Source organism: Macaca thibetana, chromosome 12 (assembly GCF_024542745.1).
Source record: "Macaca thibetana thibetana isolate TM-01 chromosome 12, ASM2454274v1, whole genome shotgun sequence".
In the NCBI taxonomy this organism is placed as follows: domain Eukaryota; kingdom Metazoa; phylum Chordata; class Mammalia; order Primates; family Cercopithecidae; genus Macaca; species Macaca thibetana.
Window position 1 is genome coordinate 33,543,993 of NC_065589.1, and position 22,123 is coordinate 33,566,115.

Below are 22,123 nucleotides of genomic sequence, written 5' to 3' on the forward strand. Positions count from 1 at the left end.
TTTGGTTACATGAGTAAGTTCTTTAGTGGAGTAAGTTATTTAGTGGTGATTTGTGAGATTTTGGTGCACCCATCATCCGAGCAATATACACTGCACCCTATTTGTAGTCTTTTATCCCTCAATACCCCCCCACCCTTCCCCTGAAGTCCCCAAAGTCCATTGTATTATTTTTATGCCTCCGTGTCCTCATAGCTTAGCTCCCACATATCAGTGAGAACATACCGTGTTTGGTTTTCCATTCCTGAGTAACTTCACTTAGAATAGTCTCCATTCTCATCCAGGTCACTGCAAATGTTCTTGACTGTGGAGAATTCCCTCAGACACTAAGCCTGGCAACAAATATCTCTATGGCTACAGTGTGTCAGGGTAAAAATAATTGCATGTTTAGAACAAGCATCCTGGAAGCTTTCCACAGGGCTCATTTTGTTAAGGAAACTACTTCAACTGAGTTTTGAAAACCAGCACCTGATTGAAACAAGAAAAAGAATGTTCCCTTTTGGAGGTGCCTTTTTCTTTGCCTTTGGTCTATGAGCATTTTGTTCACTAAGAGCAACATACAGTATTCAGATTTTCTGCTGGACCTGTTAATACACAGTTCATACATTTTCCCAGTTCTTCAGGTTTTGTTTTCAAATTTAGTAAAAAGCTACTCTCACTCAACCATTTGATATTTTCAAATGTTGCTGTGAAATATCAGGGCTTGCATCTTGAAGGACAAATCTCTCCCTTTTAATTCCTCTGTAACTGACATGCAGGATTTTGTCTCATCACCTCATATTTAAATCCGTTCTTTGGACCTAATAAAGACCTATGGATGCATCAGGGCCACTGATAGGTCAGGAAGCATCTGGGGCTTCTCTTGTTAAATTATCCTATCAGACCATATATGCCTCCTTCAAGTTTCAGGGTCTATCAAACTGGATTCTATCTTTTCTGACTCTTTTCAATAGTTGAAAAGGTAAAGTGAATAAATAGGAAGGATTAGGAGGAGAATGGGATGGAGACAAAACAGAAGGTGCTTACAGAAATGATATCTGAAGTATCTTCTCCCCTCAGGTGTGGATGTAAATTGTAGGCGAACAAGGCCAGCTAAGTAATTGAGGCAGAATAGTGGCCCAGCTACTCTTTGATAAGTAGCCGCTTCCTGCCTGCCTGCCTATAGCGCTTAGTAAAAGATGTTTTGCTTTCACCTTGAAGAATGTGCTGATATAACATCTCTATGAATAATGAGCTGGACATGTGAGAAATCATCCATAGTAAGGGACATTCCATAGCCACCAGGCTGTGATGGATGTAAAGGACTGATTCCCAATGATTGTCTTTTATGAAAACCTCATAAACCTACTTGTTTGTTGTTTTGTTTATTTGCTTTTGTTTTTGTTTGCCTGAGGTGTTCATTTTTGGGGGAAATTTTATCTGCTCAGAGATAGCAAAAGAGAAGCCCTTGGGCTCAGCTAAATCACATTTTTCATGTGTTTTAAAATTGTTAAGTCACAATGCCTTTAGTTAGAACATGTGCTCTCAAGTTAGTTACAGACCCCCCCACCATTTCCTACCAGTATATACCAGCAACTCCTCGCATTCCCATTACCTTCTTGGCCACTGAAAGCATTTAGGTTTCCCCTTCCTGCCTCAGTTAGGTCAAGGCACTCTTTTTCCAGAATCTAATGTTTTATATGAAACTATCTTATCCTAAATCCTCCAGAACCATTGATTCATGAATGATTCCTCCTTTTATGAGTGCATTCATTCAACACCGTTAGGATTGCTTTGTGCCAGGCACACTCTGCTACATCTTGAGAAGATACCAGTGTGTTTGAGACATTGTCCTTATTTGTAGAAGTTTGGAATTTAGTCCGGGAAGCAAACCTGTTTGTCTCCAGAATAATCATTTCATAATTGAAGGGTCATCAATGGATAGGGAGAGGGAGAGTGGGTAGAATTCGCTAAGTGACTGGTGCCTGAAGACCCATGTATATTGTTGAAATTTTAATTTGTTGTAGTGAATGGAACAACCACATAAGACAAGGCTTGACCTCACTCCTTTCCCATAGCCTCAATCAGTGACAGGTGAAAATTATAATTTAATTGAACATCGCCTAGGAGGGTAGATAACTGTATAAAACTTAACCATGTTATCTACTATCTTTTAATTTTCAGGAGTTTATGTAACTTAATTTTTAAGATAAAGCATCTTGAACCAAAATGCTGAAGGCTGAGCTGTATCTGAATATAAATTCTAGGTATTCTTTTCTCATCTAGGTATCTTGGTCAGCACTACCCAATAGAAATAGAGAGTCATGAATATAATTTTCAGTTTCCTGGCAGCTACATTAAAAAAGTTAAAAGTGGCTGGGTGCGGTGGCTCACGCCTGTAATCCCAGCACTTTGAGAGGCTGAGGCGGGTGGATCACCTGAGGTCAGGAGTTCGAGACTAGCCTGGCCAATACAGCAAAACCCCATCTCTACTAAGAATACAAAAAATTAGCCAGACGTGGTGGCAGGTGCCTGTAATCCCAGCTACTTGGGAGGCTGAGGCAGGAGAATCTCTTGAACCCAGGAGGCGGAGATTGCAGTGAGCAGAGATTGAGCCATTGCACTCCAGCCTGGACAACAAGAGTGAAACTCCACCTCAAAAAAAAAAAAAAAAAATTTAAAAGCACAAGGAAAATTAACTTTAACAATATATTTAATTTTACCTAATATATTCCAAAATTTATTTCAACATTAAATTCTATGATAATAAGAAGATATGTGCACTCTTTTTCAAACAAAGTCTTTGCAATCGAGTGAGTATTTTACATTTATAACACATTTTCATTTGGACTAGGCCCATTCCTAGTGTTCAGTGCTACATGTGGCTAGAAGAGCTGTTCTAAATGCTCTTAGAGCATCTGCAAATATCTTGGAGCATGCGTATGTGTTAGGTAAGCAAAATGTTAGACCTAAATAATTTAGCTACTTTATCCGTTTAATGTTCGGAGTTTTGGAAGTAACGTATTTGCTAGCTGATTAATATTTTTACTCAAGTAGAAAATAGTTTCTAGTGGTTCCATCTTAATCATGGCCATTTAATTCATCATAAACTTATTTCAAGAAGAGGTTGCCATTTGCACAGTTACGGCAAACTCTTAAGCTGAGAAGAAATTTGATTTTCCTTGATTACATATAAGCATGTAAAATTCAGTATTTGGACTTAAAGAAAACCTTTTGGTATGATAGAATACCGAAATAGATTTCGTTTGATGAACTCTATCTTAATGCGGAGATATTGAAGTCCATTACGAAATTAGTCCCCATCAATTTCCTTTTTTCTTTCTTATTGTTATGATTATCAAATGCTGATTGATAAACTAAATGTCATAAAGATTTATTTAAGTTTGAGGAGAAATCTTCACAGCCAATGATGAGTTTTTCATTATTGAATTTTATTTTCCTGGTCATGTACCTTCTGCCTTTACTAGTGTACTGTGTGCTTGTTTTTACCACTGCACACTGCCTAAGTGTTCTGTAGCTCCCTTAATGAGAACTGTGTTTTGAAGAGTTCCTTAAGGCTGTTTATTAAGATGGCACTTTGTTTCTTTATTTGTGCTCTGGACACATAAATATTAATACAGCTATTCAGCCAGTCACATATTTTTAGACCTCAGATGTGTCAGACATGGTTATCTTAACAAATTTATCTCTATCCCTATATCCCTCTGATGCCATTTCACTTAGCCAACCTACTTAATGCAATTGCCTAAAGGGATTTCTACTAAGAAAAGAGTACCAAGGAGGGGACCAGATGTTTCACAATCAAGCTTACAGAGCAATTTCCTAGAAATCAGCATATGCAAGGCTATAGGAAGTGATTTAAAAGTGTTAACTTATGTAATCCATTTAACCTCATTAATAAGGTTTAATTTCGTCACAACCTTATGAGAGGAAGAGTATTATTTCCCTCATTTTGACATAGTAGGAAACTGATGGTCAGAGATGCTAAGTAACTTGCCCCGCAGCGATCACTAGTAAGTGGAGCTGGGTCCCGGCATTCTGGCCCCAGAGGCTGTGCGCTTAGCTGCTGCCTCACAGCCCCTTTCCACTGATACATGCAAGAAAATCCACATGATTCCCAGCATGATTTTTGCTGAGCCCTTCCAAGGAGGCTGAAAGGAACAGAGGACACATTACTGCATGGAACACGCAGGAAATATTTTATTAGTTTCCAGATGGAGCAAAGGATAGAGTAAAAGCATTTCAGTAGAGCTCCACAGCTCTCCTCAGGGAGCCCACTCTGGCATCTGTGGTCCCCCAGTCGAGGTATTGCCTATAGTCCCCTGGCCTCAGCAGGTACTGCCGCCCCGCCCCCGCCCCCGCTGGTAGTTGAGCAGCTCATAGAGGACCCAGGAGCCCTCCAGTACATTGAAGGAGTGGATCTCACTGAGGTGAAAGCGGTCGTGAAGACAGGAGCAGTTCTCAGTGATCTCTACCATCTGGCCCCTATAATCCTCTGGGTCATAGATCCTGAGCCTATGGGAGCTAGCCTGCAGATTCAGCAAACAGCAGATGAGGGAAAGTCAGAAAACCCGACCTCATGTCAGCAGGGACCCCTGGGGAATGGACTTTTAAAAAATCTTTGCTTTATCAAAGGTGACCAAACTAAAAGAAAGAGATGGCTAATACCAGGCGCGCTGTGTGTAGTTGGATAGGTTGTCTACTGTGAAGCTCAAGAGGGCGTCATTCCCCATTCATTTGGTACCAATGATGCTCCCTAGGGCTGTTGGTACAATCTACATGAACAGACACACTGGTCCTGCTCAGGACCACTTTCAAGTATTTTATGTATTTGTTTCATTCTCTCCTTTATAGATTTGTAGTGGTTTGGGGCTCTCTCCCTGGAGGACATACAAAATAATCAGACTTTAAACAAAAAGATAAATGTATCCCGGGCAACAGGTATTATTTTGAATCTCAATAACATTAGAAGCTAGAGGGAGAGGAGGTTGAATTGCTTTTACCCAAGCAAGGCACAAATTGATGGCAATTCAGGAAGACAGTCCAGCCTGGGCAGTCCCTTCATCTGTGCCTTTCTGCTTTAACCCTGCTGCTCTAACATGCTGAAAAGCAAGAGCCATCACAAAGACTAGGTTTCACTTCTCAGCTCCAACATGTGCTCCTACAAATCAGTTTTAGGTAATAACCAAAAATGGAAGTTCAAGATCTTGAAAGAAGCCTGGACAGCATCAAAGAGTATAAAATCTTTAGAAAAATAGAAAGTTAGGCTGTTTCTCCTGAACTATTCCTGCCTTTCTCTCTTGAGCACTTGTTTTTCCTTCATCTGCTTGTTCCTTTCTCTTGTCACAATGTTTCCTCTTCCATCACTAAAACCCTCTTTAGGAAGGATTCTCATAAGCAATTCCTCGTGTGGCATGAACAACTGCTAATAAGGTATTTTACATTGGTCAGCATTCCGTGTTTGCAGAGGACTGATGTGTTGTTGCTTCATTCGTTCTTCACAACACCCTGGAACATGTGGAGCAACATTAAAGCCTTTTACCCTTTTACTGGAAAACTAAAGACTGGATCTTACAATCTGTAATTAGAAGAGTTGGAACTTGAAATTGAGTTTTTGGGCTCCTAATGCCAGACTGGGTCCCTATCAAGCTATTAAACCCTGTGAGGGGATTTCAGACTTCACAAAAATGGTTCATTTTCCCAGGACTCTGTCACAGTCAACTTTAGGGAATCCCTAACTGTGAAATTCCAGTCTGCCGGGGCTTCATTTGGGTAACAGGGGGCCCTGCAGGAGCTATTGGAATGTCATTGTTGGTTACTGGTTTGCCCAGTGAGAAGGCAGGACTTCAGAGACCCTTGACGTTCGTAATAATAGGTAATACTCGGGGGTGGGGATTGGCCTGTACCAGGTGCCCTCCTTTCACCCTCATTGCAACCTTAGGAAGTACTCTTATTAGTCCTAATTCATAGGTGAAGAGTACCAAGCTTAGGTACTCTTCAAGAAATAGCCAGGTACCTAGTTTAGCAAGGAATTCTGTTGCTCATTCATCACCTGTGGCATAGACGCTCTGAGCGAATGCCATGCACAACTTATTCCCAGTAGCGGTAAATTTGACTAGTAAAATAAAATAATGTCCAGTTAAAAGCACTGCATCACATACTTTTTCAGTGGGAGGAAACTTTACGGATGTTAATAAAGGAAAAGAGAATATAGTTAGAGCTAGAAAAAAGAGGGCCGCCATCCCATCCCATCGCCTGCCGTGTGAATCATCCATGTGGATAACTGATGCGACTCGAGGGCACGGAAGGGACCCGGTGGGACTGCACTCACATGGGGGATGAGGCGGCAGGAGCGGACCGAGTCGCTGAGGCCCATCCACTGCTGGTGGTCTGCATAGTCGCCGCGGCGCAGGAAGTACTGGAGGCCCGAGTAGTTGGGCAGCTCATAGAGTATCCAGCAGCCGCTGTCCACGCGCACGGAGTTGCAGCGGCTCAAGTAGGGCTGCAGGTTGGGGTGGTCGCTGCTGCATTCGTGGTGGCGGCCCTGGAAGCCCGGTCCTCGTAGAGGGTGATCTGCAAGGCAAGGCGAGGCAAGGCGAGGGCTCACAGGCCTGCCCCTGCCCCAGTCTCCGGCCCCCGCCATGCGCGGAGCTCCTGGGGCCCCGGCGCGGGCTGAGCTCACCTTCCCCTTGGCTGGCTGGGCTGAGCGGGTGGGGCGGCATTGTCGGGTGGTGGTGTTTAAAGATGAATTAAGGGATCATTGGTTTATTTTTAAAAATCATTAATGATTAATAATTATTCATGATGCTTTTTAAATTTCAACTTTACTTTTGATCTAATGTATGTAGCTTTTTGTGGAACAGATCCCTTTTTAAGTAAAACTTTCCATAAGACTGAAAATAAGTAGTGTTGGAACCGAACTGTCGATTCCCTCCTGGGCAGGGGTCGCCGCGAAGGATCACCAACAGGAGATTCACAGCAGAGAGTTATTTATTACTAGCGCGCTAGGGTCCCAAGCTCTAAGTTGGCCCTGGGACCCCGACTGCTTGTTACAGGCTGTTTATATAGGCAAACATAAGTTCAAACATAGCTTAGGGCGCGAAATTCAAACAAAGCTTTAGGCGCGTGGTAATTGAGTCTGTCTATGGCCTGAGCAAGGTGTCTTGTTCTAATTGGTTAGAGCAGGACCTTATGAGGTTTTTTTCCTGGAGTTGTTGATTCCGGGAACTTCGAGGCAGGGTGGGACCCCATGAGGTTGTTTCCCGGAATTGGCAGGGTGGGACCCTATCAGGGTGGGTCCCTATCAGGGTGGGACCCTATCGAGGCAGGGTGGGACCCTATCCAGAGCCACCTGGTGTTAATTTTTTTAAGTTCTTTTTTTATGAGGCCTAGTTTCTAAGTTTTATGTGGCCTAGTTTCATTCCCTCCTCTTTTTGTGTCAGAGGCTCAATCTTGAGCCTCTTCTTCAGTCCTGAGGGTCTGGTATTGTTGGGTCAGAACCATAGCATGTACTATGTTTAATCTGTTTTTAATAAGGGTGAGTAAGCGGTTGAGTATGCATGGCCCGAAAGTCAGGATGAACGTGAGCAGGATGAGGGGGTCCTAAGATGGTGGAGATTAGGGTGCTAAGCCAAGGGGATTGGTTGTACCAATTTTTAAACTAACTTTGTTGAGATTTTCTTTCTTTTTTTCTCTTGTCTAATCTTTTTCTTAGTTTTGCCATAGAATCTTTAACTATTCCTGAATGATCTGCATAAAAACAACATTGCTCTTTCAGGGCTGCACAGAGCCCGCCCTCTTTCAGAAAGACAATTTCTAGTCCTTGTCGGTTTTGTAATACAACTTCAGACAGAGAAGTCAAGGACCCTTCAAGTTTTGTGATAGATTGTTCTATGGCTCTAAGGTCTTCATCTATGGCTACTTTAAGTTGTTGCAGATGATGGTTACCATGCACTAGGGCTGCTGTCCCGGTCTTAACTCTAGCCGCTACCTTAATTCCTAACATGTCGGCGAGGGTGAGGGAGATTAAGGGCGGGGAGGTACTTTGAAGAGCTTTTAGTTGGGGCTTCTCCGATATGGAAACCGGGGGCTTCCTAGCTTCTAATAAAACCTGGTTTGGCCTTACTGCAACAGGGGCAGTGTCTGGATTGACTAATAGTCTGATTTGGAGGGGAATTTTAGGTGGGTTGTGCTGGTATAAATAGAGACCTTATATTAACCTTGTTGTTATCTATCTGTTATCAGATTTTGCCGCATCTTCAAACTTGATGCGAACCAGGTTGCAATTTTCCGAATATCGGGTTGTGGTACAGGGCTGGACAAAGGACATGGTTATATACCAAGGTTTTGTGGCCTATTTTTAACTTTCCATTATTAGTAGTCACACAGGACCAGCTTTTGCAATACAAGTGAGTCAGATTTTCACAAGTTTTTCTTATTTGTCCTGTCCTGAATCCGGGACAGGCATAAAACCTGTTCCGGCTGATGGACACCTTTCTAGCCTGTCCTTTCCATTCTTGTCCATCCTGAGGAGTCCTTAATAGGACTCCTGTGGGACCAGTAAACTGGGGGCCTGTGTTTTTTATCTTTCCTGCTGTTTTTTTTTTTTTTTTTTTTTTTTAGGTTGAAATAGAGGTCTGGAAACCAAGTCTTTATAGGAGCATTTTCGGAGGTCTTATTTAAGACCTCTTGATTATTAAAATTAATTATCTGTCAGGTCAGGCTAAATGGCCGGTGGGGGTTAGCGTTAAAAACTACACTAGAGACGGTGCAGGGAAGAAGGGCAAACAATAAGCAAGGAGTTAGATACGAGAGAGTCTTATCTTGAGTGGGTCCGCGGAGCGTCGGAGTTTCCATGTCTTAAGTGGTGTTGGTCCGGACGTCTCTGGAGCAGCCTTGGCGTGGGATGCGTGGATTTAAGTGGAGATTCCGTCAACCTTTATGGCTGTGGGCGTGGTCAGGAGAACAATGTAGGGTCCTTTCCACCGAGGCTCTAGTCCTTGAGTGCGGTGCCGTCTAACGTAGACAGAGTCTCCCACCTGGAAGGGGTGACTGGTCTGTGGATGTCCTGGTTGGTACAGTTCTGCCAAGGGGGCCCAGATTTGGGCCTGTACTGCTTGGAGTCCTTTTAGCCGAGCCTGTAGGTCAGTTTTAAGATCGGAGGGGGAGAAGGAGTTAAGCAAGGTTGACAAAGGGGGAGGTCCTCCGTAGAGGATTTCATATGGAGTGAGCCTAAAACGGTTAGGCGTATTTCGGGCCCTTAACAGAGCTAAGGATAGGAGGCGTCTCCAATCTTTTAAACCAGTCTCTAAGGTCAATTTAGTAAGGGTCTCTTTTATTGTTCTATTCATTCTTTCTACCTGTCCTGAGCTCTGGGGTCTATAGGCATAATGTAATTTCCAATTAATCCTCAATATCCTGGCGAGCCCCTGACTTACCTGAGAAATGGAGGCCGGCCCGTTATCTGACCTAATTACCTTGGGAAGTCTGAATCTAGGAAAGATTTCTTCCAGAATTTTCTTGGCTACTATGTGTGCCGTTTCTTGCCGGGTGGGGTAGGCTTCTACCCATCCTGAAAAGATATCTATAAACACTAGTAAGTACTTATATCCAGCATAGTGAGGTTTTACTTCAGTGAAGTCTATTTCCTAATAGACTCCTGGGCGATTACCACGAGTTCGTTTCCTTTCTGGCACTCGGGTAGCCCCAGCGTTTACCTGCTGACAGACCTTACAGGCAGATGTCACTTGTTCTACGAGGGTACTTGCCTTTGGGATTAGAAAGTCAGTTTTTTTCAATCAGTAATTTTAGCTTTTCGACTACTCAAGTGTGTCCAGGCATGCATCTGCTGGATCATTGCCAGGGCCTCCTTTTGGGGAAGGACTATTTTTCCTCCTTTTTCTCAGTTTTTAGTGTCTTTGTTCTCTATAGCCCCTATGGCTTTTGCTTCTTCCTGGTCTCCCGGGGTTTAAGTATGTTTAATAGTTATGTGGCTGGTTTCGTCAGGTTCTGTGGCTAGGGTTAGTACTTCCGCCATGGCGGCTTGCCTGGCCACTTGGTCGGCCTGTCTGTTTCTTACTGCGACTGGATCTTGTCCTTTTTGATGCCCGGGGCAGTGAATTATAGCCACTTCTTGAGGAAGAAAAAGGGCTTTTAATAAGGCAATTATTTCAACTTTGTTCTTGATTTCCTTTCCTTCTGAGGTTAGGAGACCTCTTCTTTCATAGATACTTCCATGAGTATGAGCTGTTGCAAAGGCATACCGGCTATCAGTATAAATGTTAGCTTTCTTTCCCTTGGACAGCTCTAGGGCCTTGGTTAGTGCTATTAACTCAGCCTTCTGTGCAGACGTGCCAGGAGGTAGTGATTGTGCTTAAATGGTGTTGTGGCCATCTACTACCGCCGCTCCCGCCCTCCGGATACCTGAGTCAAGGTAACTGCTGCCGTCTGTGTACCAGGTGTGATCCGCGTCTGGGAGTTCTTGGTCTTTAAGGTCTTCCCGTGTTCCATGGGTCTCAGCCAGTACTTGCCGACAATCGTGTGGGCTTGGTTGGTCTTCTGGTACCGGCAGCAGCGTAGCAGGGTTTAGGGTGACCGGAGGGCCAAACTGGACGCGGTCCATGTCCAGTAGGAGGGCCTGGTAGTGGGTTAGGCGTGCGTTGGTTATCCACCGGTCCGGGAGCTGCCCCACTATGGCCTCTAGAGCATGTGGGGTAATAATAGTTAGTGGTTGCCCAAGGGTTAACTTAGCAGAGTCCTTGACCAGCATAGCGGTGGCTGCCATGATGCGAAGACACGGGGGCCAGCTGGCCGCCTCCGCTTCTCTCCCTCTCTCCCTGGTCCTTTTTCTCTCACAACTGCCGCCAGGATTTTTGTTAAATGCTTATCCCTCACTTGGTCCTTACGATCCTTTCGCTCCATCTGTTCCTTCGCTAACCTGGCTTCCCTTTCCTCAGGGGTTTCTCTCTTATTATACACTTTTTTTGCCTCCTTAACTAATTCCTGTAATCCATAGGTTTGGATTCTATCTAGTCTTTGGAGTTTTCCTTTGATATCTAATGCAGCTTGGTCTATGAATGCCATAGCTACGGTAGCCTTATGTTCTAGGGCCTCTGGGTCTAATGGGGTATACATTTGGAACCTTTCCAGAAGCCTTTCCATGAAGGCTGCCGGGCTTTCATCCCTTTCCTGAGTTATGGTCCTTACCTTGGCCAAATTTGTGGGGTGCTTTCCTGCCCCTTTGAGACCCGCCAACAGAGCCTGGCGATAGATTTGGAGACTCTCCTTACCTGGTGCCGTTTCATAGTCCCAGTCCAGGCGGGTGAGGGGAAATCCCTCGTCTATTTTATTGGGAAGTTGGGTTGGGAGGCCTCCTGGTCCTGGCACATTTTTCCGGGCCTCCAGGAGGACTTGCTGCCTTTCTTCAGTGGTTAGGAGGACCTGCAAGAGTTGCTGGCAATCATCCCAAGTGGGCTGGTGAGTGAGGAGAATGGATTTTATTAACGAGGTTAGGGTCTGGGGGTCTTGGGAAAAGGAAGGGTTATGGGTTTTCTAGTTGTAGAGGTCAGAGGCAGAGAAGGGCCAGTACTGGACCGTGCGATTGACGGTACGGAGGGGAAAAAGGGAGGATTGCCAAGTGGAAGGGCCATCTGGGTCCTCAGTCCGCCGCAAGCGGAGACGAGGAGGTGTCGGTGGCGGCGTCCGAGGGGTGAGTTTGGGCGGGGCTGGAGAAGGAGATGGGGTGGAGGGAGGGGCTGAGGGAGAAGCTGGAGAAAGGGTAGGGGCCGAGGCGGTAGAGGAAAGAGCTGGGGACAAGACAGGGGGCAAGGGTGAAGCGTAAGGTGGAGGTCTCAGAAGGGGGTTTTGAGGTGGAGGAGGCAGGGGGTCAAGAAGGAGGAGGAGGAGATCCCTCTGGGGTTCATCTGGGAGGACTGGCTTATGCGGGTCCGGTTTCCGATTTTTTTTTGGGGGGGACTTCTAAGGCAAGAAGGGTAGACTGGGGTGGGGAAGGGGAATGGAGGAAGGGTTTCACCCAAGAGGGAGGGTTTCGGACCAGATTCTCCCAAGTAATTACGTAGGCCACCTGGTCTGGGTGTCCGTGTGGCCCAGGATCTATCACTGTTGCTTTAACCTGTAAGATAATTGGGAGGTCAAATGTTCCATCCCGGGGCCACCCAACATGGAGGGTAGGCCACTCGGACGAGCAGAATTTTCGCCATCGTCCCTTACAGACTTCTATGGAGGGGTTGTGGGCTCCAGCCCGAACGTCAGGGAAGTGAGTCAGGGTCAGAGACAAAGGAGTCGTCAACGTCTGTCTTATTTCGTCCACGTATAACAAGGACAAAACGAAAGTAACAAAAACAAAGACCAGACAAGTAAGGAGAAGCCGCGCGGCCAGAGAGTGGCGCCACAAGATCATAAAATACTCAGACGGCAGGGGCGACCTGCCTACAGATTTAAGGAGGCTGACTGAGTCGTCAGCCTTCTCCCAGACTACCGCCAGGGCATCCCCCGGGGCGTAAGTGGGAAGGTGCCGGACACGTCTGTCCCCCTTCCCCACTTAATTCAGAAGGAGTACTCTCCAGAGTTCAGAGTTAGCCGGCAAGACAGACAGAACAAAACGAAAGTACCTGGTAGGTCCGTTCAGTCAGCAGTCCGTGGCCCGGGCCAGATGGGTCTCCGCCGGATGGGTCGGGGGTCCTCGGACGACCCCACTTCCCGGCCAACGCACCAAATGTTGGAACCGAACTGTCGATTCCCTCCTGGGCAGGGGTCGCCGCGAAGGATCACCGACACGAGATTCACAGCAGAGAGTTATTTATTACTAGCGCGCTAGGGTCCCAAGCTCTAAGTTGGCCCTGGGACCCCGACTGCTTGTTACAGGCTGTTTATATAGGCAAACACAAGTTCAAACATAGCTTAGGGCGCGAAATTCAAACAAAGCTTTAGGCGCGTGGTAATTGGGTCTGTCTATGGCCTGAGCAAGGTGTCTTGTTCTAATTGGTTAGAGCAGGACCTTATGAGGTTTTTTTCCTGGAGTTGTTGATTCCGGGAACTTCGAGGCAGGGTAGGACCCCCGGAATTGGCAGGGTGGGACCCTATCAGGGTGGGTCCCTATCAGGGTGGGACCCTATCGAGGCAGGGTGGGACCCTATCCAGAGCCACCTGGTGTTAATTTTTTTAAGTTCTTTTTTTATGAGGCCTAGTTTCTAAGTTTTATGCAGCCTAGTTTCAAATAGCATGTCTATCTATATATATATAGACAGATATATATGTAAATATATAATATATATTAATTATATATAATATATGACGCATATATTAACAAATCATGGAGAAAATTTTTTTCTTTTTTTTTGTATCAACAAAAGAAGATAAATAGTATAAGATACATTAGGCACAAATCTTAGTAGGAATATAATTATAAAATCTATATTTATCCTCTCCTCCCTAAAGGCTCTACTGAAGCACTTAAGCTTTTCCTCTAAGCTCTAGGGGTAGGGGGGGTGGGATCCAAAAATAGTCATAGAAAATAATGCAAAGTAAAATGAAGAATTGAACTGCTGTCAAATAAAGAATGCGTTACTAAGTATGTTGGTGAAGAAAATGAAATACTTGAATCACCAGAGTCTCAAAAGTACTTTCTCCTAAAGGCTTGTAGCATGTTTTCCCAAAAGGATTTGGAAAAACCTACTTCTTCCAACTGCTTTATTTTTTGAACCATTTGATCAATGTTGAAACTATTCCCAAGACAAAATTTAAGTAATGAATTTCCTAATAACTGGATTACTTCCTGAAGTATGTTTTTAAGCCATTCTGAGGACAAAATATTTAAAGCCATTATCTTCCCACTCTAAGTTATATGAACTCTGTAATTGAGTTTGTCTCAGTAAAAGGCAGTTGCAATTTCCTAACACTGATCACAGAAAAGTACCAAGGTTCGCAAAACAGAACTAAAATTATAAAATTAAAAACATTGGTTTCTAAAAGCACTGTAATAGAATATTTGTAATATATTTAAAATATTTGGTCTGTGAGTTTTTAAATATAATGTATGATATGCATTTACATATAATTAACTTTATGATACTAATTCACAAAATTCTACTGGCATCCTTTTATACAAAATGAAGATGTTCAGTTTAGAGATCCCAGAGATTTTAGAGGTCATCTTTATCATATAAATTTCTATTTGTCCCCAAAGAAGGAAAAACAGATATCAGATAGCAATTGCAAAAATAGACTGGCTTTATGTTTATTCTATTTTCAAAAACTGGAAATTAGGATACAAAAAAGCATGTCAGACTTGCTGTTGCGTTCCCATTACCATTTAAAGGATAAAGCAACTGTTTGCTCAGATGTAAATTACCTTCACTATATCTGCTCCTTAGAGAAATTTCTTTCAAATGCCTATCTTAGTAAGTGTTGAGATAATTAAACCACCTTTTCTTAGAAAGCAAGGATGTAAGATAGCGCTTTGAATAAAATAATTGAATATTTCTTTCCGCAGTCTTACTCTAGTGAATATCTAGTTTCTCAAATTCTTCTCAAACACTGTCTTCTTCTTATTGTTCTTTTTAAAAACAGCTTTATTGAAGTATTATTGATATATACAAAGAAATGTACATATTTAATGAGAATTTGATGAGTTTGGACATACACAAACACCCATAATACCATCACTACATCAAGGTAACAGACCTATCCAATACTTCCCAAAGTTTCCTCATGCCCCTCCTTTTTTATTTTGTTGTATTTTCTTGTCAAGAACACTTAACACAGTATCTTTACTTTTTTTTCCCAATGCACAATACCATATTATTAGCTACAGACACGTGCTGTACAGTGGATCCCAAAAACTTACTCATCTTGTGTAATCAAATTGTTATATTGATTGAACAACTCCTCACTTCCTTCAACCCCAAGCCCCTGGCAGCTACTATTGGATTCTCTGCTTCTGTGAGTTTGACTATTAAAGATACCTCATAAAAGTGGTTTCATGAAGTATTTGTTCTGAAACTGGCTTATGTCACTTAACATAATGTTCTTCAGCTTCATGCATGTTGTCACCAATGGCAGGATTTTCTTTTCTTTCTTTTTTTTTTTTTGAGGCTGAATTATAGTCTGTTGTATGTATATACTACGTTTTCTACATTCCTTCATCTGTGGAATGACACAAATTGTTTCCATATCTTGGTTATTGTGAGTAATGCTACAGTGAACCTGGGAGTGCATTTTCTTTTCAAGATCCTGATTTCAATTATTTGAGATAAATACCCATAAGAGAGATTGCTACATTGTCTGATAGTTCTATTTTTAATTTTGTGAGGGATCTCCATACTATTTTTCGTATCTACTGCACCATTTTACATTCCCACCAACAGTGTATAATTCCAAATTCTCCACATTCTCACCAACACTTATCTTATATTTTTTTTGTAACTACCATCCTAACAAATGTGAGATGATATCTCATTGTAGTTTTGATTTGCATTCTCTGATAATTAGTGATGTTTAACATGTTTTCATTTCCAGTTAGTCATCTACATGCCTTCTCTAAACAAGCATCTGTTTAAATCCTTTTCCCATTTCCCCCATGTTATTTGAATGCCAGACATTGTGAATTTTACAGTTTGACAGATGCAGGGTTTTGTTTTTTTTTTTTCTTCAGTCATCCTAGTGACTTACTTAATTTTTTTGCACAGTTATGTTACATGATTCAGTTAGATCAGTTAGAACCTTTAAATGTTATTTTATGCTTTTGGAATACTATACCCAATGCTGTGTGCATTTGAGGCCTCTTTGCTCTGACTGATGGGAACAGGAATGATAGCGATAGATGACCTGTGTAAGCTCTGGGAATCTTGTTAGCCCCATGTTACAAAGTTACTAAATAGAAACCTGAAAGATTAATAGAAGATTATGACAAAGAGATTCACAGTAGATCTAGATTATTAATGGAAACAGGGAGAGACCATGGAAGACATGCTCATGAGTGGATCACAATCACAGGCAAGATGCAATTGTGCTATTGCCATGTAAGCATCTCAGAGCACGAGTATACTACCTAGCTGTCTCTCCCAGTTTTAACATTGACTAGCAGACTGTTTTGGAATAAACCTTCCGACCTGTTTCCTCTGGAGAATACATGTTAGACTCCTGCTAATTTACGAGCTTTACCTAAAGACGCTGACTGAGTAACCCGGAGAAAGAAACTGCACAGAACCTATTGATGACTCATCTTATGGAGAGTCAGTAACAACTCTCAGTTGATTTCCATTTTATAGATGATATTTGGCATTCTAGGTATTATTCAGATTACAGATTATTCTAGGTATTATTTCAGAGGAAAGTACTGCCAACAACTCAGATGAGGGAAGAATGTTGAACAGCAGAGCTGCTGTACTCAGCCAAGTAGTAGATTTTCAAATACAGGATTAGATAAATTATTTTAAGCAAAAGGATGAAGACAAACTCCTCAGATTAGAGTAAAAGGAATATTCATGGCTTACCTTCATATAAACTAGGGCATTGAAATTTAAAGAGATTATTTGAAATAAGAAGGAAATATAGATGAGGTCAAATTCTCATCCTTCTTTCCTCCTTCACTTATGCATCTAGGTTAATCCCTTCACGAGGAGATTCTGCCCTCTTTTAGCATCTCCTTCTTGCTTTTACATCTGTCTGCTCAGATGTAATTTGAGGTGAGTTTCTAAATTATTATTCTAAGTTTAAGAGAACTAGAATTCTGAATCAACACTATTTCACCCAGAAGCAGTAGGTACAGTCACAGTTTCCTGGAGGACTGTGATACCACAAGATGAATTGTTCATATGTGACTACAACAAAAGATCTGGAATGATTCTTAACAAATTAATAGTAAATTAGGAACAAGTTCAAACCTGAGGCATTCTATTACTTTGACTATTCCAGGATGTTTCATTCGTTGAGTAATTACAAAGGCAGATTACTGAACCAATTCATAAAATGAAGGCTGGCCTTTCAGAAACTATATTCTCTTCTCATAGTATTGCAAAATGAGGTTTCTTTCATTAATATTCTTCACCTCTTTTACCCCAAAAGATAAGCAAGTAAAAAAAAAACCTTACATAGTATAAAAGGATATACTAGCCCAATGAAAAGAAAATACATTAATGTCAAATATTTTCTTATGTGTAATTCCTTCTTACTCAAATAAAAAAGGCCCAAGAGACCTAACTATGTATTTCCAAACAAACAAAACAAACAAAAGTGGTGACCTGAGAGAAGACTGGAGATGTTAAAACTGTATTCTCAAGACTATATAGATTGACTTTGAAATTATTTTTCCAAGAGCTAAATCTGGGACAACTAGAGATCAATGGTTTTCTAACATGTAGAAGATGAGAGGATATACATTATTAATACTGTTTTCATAGAGTTTATAAAAGTTGTATACAGTGTTTTGATACCGAATTTTTGGGGTTTCTATTAAAGCATTTAGAGTATTCTAATACATCCTCTTTCTTTTTTGCATCGTGCTGGTGAACATCTGGTCCCATTCTTCTGTATTTCCACATAGACTATAAACCTTTCAGTATACATTATTTCTGTCAATGTGTATTTATCTCACCAATTCTGTTCAACACCATTGCTCTTTCTGCTTCACCTGGGATATATTCCACTGTGTTTAGTGGACTTGCTACAAAACTCTAATGAAGTAATATTCCTGCCCAGCTCACCAGTGGTAGTGGAGAAAATAAAAATCATTTATCTGCATTTCACTTTCATTCAACTCAGGTCAATTCAGGGGGCATATTTAAATACTTATTATGTGCTCATCATTATGTTAATATAGAGTAGTCACACATCAAAGATACTCATCAGGTACAGTGCTTTGTATTATTTCATTCATTCTCACAAAACTTCACTATTTCTTTTCTCCCTTTTACAGGTGAGAAGACTAAGGTATCACTGTATCATGTTGCTTTATGTAGTTATGAGAATTAGATAAACAAATAATCTAGCAAATTGCCTACCTTGTAAGTTTTTAATAAATATTTTCTCCTACTATGTTTTTTACAGTTATCCAACTGAATGACCATGCAGAAAATTCAGAGAACTGTCATCTCTGATTTTAGGAAATAATAAATATAGACACTACTTCCTGAAGAGCATCAGGCAGAGGAGAGGCAGAGGCTCCCATTGTGAGTGGAGCTTGCTACACTAAGTGTCTTTACCCAGCAAACCCAGTGTTCTAGAGCATGATTTTCATTTGTTACTGTGGGAAGTTGCAAGTGAATTGAGAATCTTCTGGTTGAAGATCTTGCAAGTTCCTTTAGTGCCTCAGTCTCATGCTGCTTTGGAAGATTGCTCGTACCCTACTTTAGGGAGTGGATTTTTCCTTTTTTAAAAACTATCTTGTGAAGAAGAATTCTTCACCTCCTTTAGCAAAATATTTGGTATCTGGTTATACTTTAGGTCAGGAAACACTTCCTTGAAACCTAAACTCATCTCTTCTGTGTTTAGTAGAAAAGCAACATGATAATATATGGAATTTCTTTACTAGAAGGGACTTTGGAAATCATTTGGATGAACATTCTGATTTTGCAAGTGAGGTAAAACAATTGTGTCAGAATCCAGATTAGAACTTAGTTTCCTTTATTTTTAGTTCAACATTCTTTCTCCTTTGCCATTCTGTCTCCTTATGGCTAAACAGAGTGTCATAGCTTTCAATCCACTTCCATTCACTGTATGAAAGGTGGCACATTTGTATGTCTGACATAGAAGTTTCAATAAGTTCCCATAATACTCAATATTACTACCACTCCACAATGTTATTATTTTTTAGAAATCATAGGTAAATGAACCTCACTGACATAGGTTTGCATACATTTACAAAAATAAAAATGGTTTGTTAAAGGAAAAGGAGCCTATTAGTAGCTTGATTCAGTCCGTCCATTAGTCCCATGGATGTTCAGCTCCACACAAGAGACCACATGAAACTTCATGATTATCTCAGGAATTTTATTATTAATATTTCTGATCCAGAAAACAATTATTGAATCTTCAGTTGGTGCCCCAGAACAACAACAAAAAAGTTATTTGCAAGAAGAAAAGAAACACAGCCTTATTGAGTATTATTAAAAAGAGGTGAAAGTCTCTCTCAGGCACAAGAAAAAGACATGGTGGAATTGATCAGTAACACAGAGAGATCAGAGGGCAAGTGATCCACACCTGAATAGGCATGGAGAGCAAAATTCCAAAGAGAAGAGAAATTTGAGAAAAAGAAAATTTAAAGAATATCAGGACAATCCGATACTAGCTATACATCTGGATGAGGAGTAAATCACAGATTTTGATGTCGTCTTTATGCTTTTGTTTTCCAAATGAATCCATGTTAAATTTATAGTTTTTAAAAACCTTGACCATATGCACACATGTTTTTGTCAGTTTTTTGTTGGATGAGAAATAAACAGAGATAGGAATTCTCTCTAAAGATAATGTTCAGAACAAACATACAATTAACTTACTAAATCGAAAAAAGAGTTTTTAGAAAGCTGTCTGTAAATAGGGCTATCCCTGTGAGGTATAAAAAAGGAGCATATGGGTGGTGCTTAACACTAACTTGAATTACTTCCAAGCCACCATTTTCATTTAATTAATTGTTATTTTATTCAGGACCCAGTAGGTAGTTTCCAACTTTTTACTGCAGTGAACAATTCTGCAATGAGTATCCTTGTGAGCAGAACCTTCCTTCCAGGATGTTAACACTGCTTCTACCATCTGCATTCCTGACCTGAAAAGTTCAGCTTATTTCTATCTTACTTTTCTTGCCTTAGATGTGTCTTTGGTTTGAGAATGTGACTTTGACATTTCCCAGGCTTTAGAGTTTCTCCAGTAAAATCTTCTTAAGGAGGGCAGCAGGAACATTGCTAATGGGATTTAAAGCATAAGAGAAACAATCACAAATTTCCACTCCCTGAGGTGAATGCTTTGCATTTTTGGATGGGCTCTTTGAAAGCCAGTACCATTGCATGTGTTCCTTTAGGAGGTTATTGAGATTTTTGAGTGTGGCATTCTACAATTTATATTGAGATTATAAATAAATCTTATTATTAAGAAAAAAAGTCAGTACACAATTTATAGTATAATAATCTATTACAACCAGCAGCAGAGCATCAGGATAAAGAGCTTCTGGGGGAGGGATGGCTCCCATCTCTAATGGTCCTTCCGAGTTACAAGACACAGCATTAGTTATTATAGTTCAGTAGATGGATTATCTTGCCAGCCAATGAAAAGTTTCTTTCTTGTAATAGGGAAAATTATCTCTTTACTTGATTTCCATAGGCATAGACTCTTAGAATGCATGTACAAGTATGCTTTCCTGAAAATTAAGAGTGATAGACATGGTTTGCAATGCCAATAAAAACAATTATAAAGACAATGTTAGATATAAATGTCATAAAATATCCTTCACCCCATCTTTATATCTTCCTTCCTTTAGCTTCATCAAAATATGATCCTTCCCACTCTGTTTGACCGGGCAATTCAGCACTGAAACCTCTTCTTAGCTACAAACCTGCCTTTGCAAATGGTAGCCTTCCTTTGCAAGTGACTCTACCATGTCCTCTACCCAGGTTTCCATCCTTTAATAGAACAACAAAACTGGAAGATGCTTAGTGATTCTTCCACCAGTGTCTGTAGAAAACAGGCTTACCTCATTCACTAATGCAAAACATGTGATGTGTTTGAGATTATAAAAGGAGTCATGGCTGAGAACAGTGGCTCGCACCTGTAATCCCAGCACTTTGGCAGGCCGAGGCCAGGGGGTCACTTGAGGCCTGGAGTTCCAGACCAGCCTGGACACATGTTGAAACCCCATCTCTACAAAAAATACAAAAATTAGCTGGGCATGGTGGTGGGTGCCTGTGATCCCAGCTACTAGGGAGGCTGAGGCAGGAGAATCTCTTGAACCTGGGAGTCAGAGGTTGCAGTGAGCCAAGATTGTACCACTGCACTCCAGCTTGGGCAACAGAGGAAGTCTCCATCTCAAAATAATAATAATAATAATAATGATAAAATTTAAAAAGTCAAAATGAAATTTAGCTTAAAATACCAACTTTTCTCTGGGTTCTACATATGTTGTTATATGTGAGTATAGAATATGTTAACAATGTTTACCTCTAGGTTGCGGGAGTATGGAATTTTATGATTTATTACATTTTTATATGTATTTATGGATATTTTATTAAAAATACATATTAATTTTAGGGCCAGAAAAAAAAACATAAGTGTGAAAAACCCTGATGTCTTGTTTTTTTACCTGCTGCCCTTCAGTTATCTGTTTTCAATTATGGCAAGATATTTCCAGTAAGCTTATCGTAACTCATAAATAACTCCTGACTTCTCAAATCAGCTCTCCTTTCATTTTCAACTTATTTCTTGATTTCATCTTCTTTTATCCATGCATCCATCCTTTCACTCATTTAATAGAGACTTACTGAACTTCATTACAATAGCACTGGACTTGGTGCTATGTAATCAGTCTGTGAAATCTTAATATTTTTCTTCTTTTGAAGTGTCTACCTACAATAAGAAACAAAAGAAGGATCATGACATAGTAAAAGGTACATAGCTTTGGACTAAGAAATATGACTAAAATATTTTACTACTACTTAACATGTTATTGCATTTAACTACAAAAATACTATTAGGCAGTTTTTGTTTTTTGTTTGTAAGAGATTTGAAAATGTTTAAAGCTTTCTGAAAGCTGGAGGGAATATATTCTCAATGAAAGAGTTTCCAGAAGGTTGTTAATAAAAAAGTTAGGTGTTACAAACAAAAAGCATTTTTGTGTTTTATAAAGAGTAAAATTCTAAAGAAAACTAAAAGAAGTCTATTTGTAGTTCTATTAGCATATCATTGATATATACTTAGTCATTCTATATTTTGTATTTGATGTTTAACATTTTGTATACATATTTTCCTGTATCAATGTACTCCAAAGTAATTTTGTTAAACATTTGTACATTTAATCATGATAATTCCCCATAATTTCCATCTCGATTGAGTTGGTGTGCTCTGTAACCAGTGTGTGTTCAAATCCCAGCTTCTATGCTTTCTACTCGTAGAACCTGGGACAGGT

General features: G+C 40.9%; 1 pseudogene; it reads right to left on the reverse strand.

The window, feature by feature from the left end:
* Positions 1–4,239: 4,239 nt before the first annotated feature.
* On the reverse strand, positions 4,240–6,719 carry LOC126932298 (gamma-crystallin D-like; annotated as a pseudogene).
* Positions 6,720–22,123: the final 15,404 nt, after the last annotated feature.